Raw genomic sequence first — 2,227 nt, 5'->3', positions numbered from 1 at the left:
TCCATCATGCTGTGTGCATTTCATTTTGGCAGTTCTGTAAGAGCAGCTTGTTTTCAGTTTCCTCCATTTTCAGCTTGTTTGGGTTATTGTTGAAGATGAGTGATGAGGAGAAATGTGTGCCATTCAATTACGATGATGGAATTTATGGGAGGTTTCTCTGGAGAGGGACGTTAAGGCTGGGCTTGGGGCTTTTGCTCAAGAGGAGATGACGAGGGAAGACACAGGAAAGAAGAAGACATCGGTAATGGATCTCAAGAGTGAGTTTGTTGTATGCCTAAGAAATGGCTTTTTAGAGCAGTTTGTCATTGAGTCTTCTAGGGGATAAGATATACTGATTGGGTGTTATGTAATGAACCAGAGGCGATTAGGGAATTTAAGATAGAAGGATCCTGAGGAATCAGTGATCACAGTATGATTGAGTTCAACTTGAAATTTGATAGGGAGAAAGTAAATTCTGATGTGTTTCCGTGGAGTACAGGAAATAACAGTGCTACGAGAGAGGAGCTGGCCAAAGTAGAGTTGGAAGGAGCTGCTGGCAGGGATGACAGCAGAGCAGCAATGGCGTGAGTTTCTGGGAAGAATGAGGAAGGTGCAGGATATGTGTATTCCAAAAGTGAAGAGATACTCAAATAGCAAAATAGTACAACTGTGGCTGACAAGGGAAGTCAAAGCTAATATAAAAACAAAAGAGAGGGCAATCAACAAAGCAAAAATCAGTGGGAAGATAGAGGATTGGGAAGTTTTTAAAACCTTACAGAGAGCAACTAAAAGAATCATTAGAAGGGAAAAGAGGAAATATGAAAGCAAGCTAGCAAATAATATCAAAGTGGACAGTAAAAGCTTTTTGAACTATGTAAAATAAAAGAGAGGTGAGAGTGGATATAGGACCTCTAGAAAATGAGGCAGGATAGATAATAACGGGGGACAAGGAGATGGGTGATGAATTAAATGAGTATTTTGCAACAGTCTTCACTGTGGAAGACACTAGCTGTATGCCTGATGTTGTAGTGTGTGAGGGAAGAGAAGTGGGTGCAGTTACTGTTCTAAGGGAGAAGGTGCTCAAAAAGCTGAAAGACCTAAAGGTACATAAGTCACCCGGACCAGATGAACTGCACCCTAGGGTTCTGAAAGAGATAGCGGTAGAGATTGTGGAGACATTAGAAATGATCTTCCAAAAATCTTTGGACTCTGGCATGGTGCCAGAGGACTGGAAAATTGGAAATGTCACTCCACTCTTTAAGAAAGGAGGAAAACAGCAGAAATTAAATTATAGACCAGTTAGCCTAACCTCAGTGGTTGGGAAGATGTTAGAATCAATTGTTAAGAACAAGGTGATGGAGTACACAGGACAAGATAGGACAAAGTCAGCATTGTTTCCTTAACCATACTGACAAACCAGCTGGAATTCTTCGAGGAGATTGCAAGTAGGATAGATAAAGGACATGCAGCGGATGTTGTATATTTGGACTTTCGGAAGGCCTTTGACAAGGTGCCACATCTGAGGCTGCTTACCAAGTTAGGAGACCGTGGTATTACAGGAAAGTTACTAAGATAGTTAGAACATTGGCTGATTGGAAGAAGGCAGCAAGTAGGAATAAAAGGATCTTTGTCTGGTTGGCTGCCAGTGACTAGTGGTGTTCTGCAGGGGTTGGTATTGGGACAGCTTCTTTTTATGCTGTATATCAATGATTTCGATGATGGAGTAGTTGGCTTTGTTGACAAGTTTGCAGATGATACGAAGATTAGCGGAGGGGCAGGTAGGGCTGAGGAAACAAGTAGGATGCAGGATTTAAACAGATTAGAAAGTGGCAAATGAAATATAATGTTGGAAAATGCATGGTCATGCACTTTGGTAGTAGAATTAAAGGTGCAGACAGTTTTCTGACTGGGAAGAAAATCCAAAAATCTGAGATGCAAAGGGACTTGGGAGTCCTTGTGCAGAACACCCTAAAGGTTAACTTGCAGGTTGAGTCGATGGTGAGGAAGGCAAATACAATGTTAGCATTCATTTCAAGAGGTCTAGATTACAAGAGCAGGGATGTGATGCTGAGGCTTTATAAGGCACTCACCTTCACCTTCACCTTCACCTTGAGTATTGTGAACAGTTTTGGGCTCCTCATCTTAGAAGAGATGTGCTGGCATTGGAGAGGGTCCAGAGGAGGTTCACAAGGATGATTCCAGGAATGAAAGGGTTATTATATGAGGACAGTTTGATGGCTCTGGATCT

Source organism: Hemitrygon akajei, chromosome 6 (genome assembly GCF_048418815.1).
Source record: "Hemitrygon akajei chromosome 6, sHemAka1.3, whole genome shotgun sequence".
Lineage (NCBI taxonomy): Eukaryota > Metazoa > Chordata > Chondrichthyes > Myliobatiformes > Dasyatidae > Hemitrygon > Hemitrygon akajei.
This window is presented reverse-complemented; position numbering follows the sequence as displayed.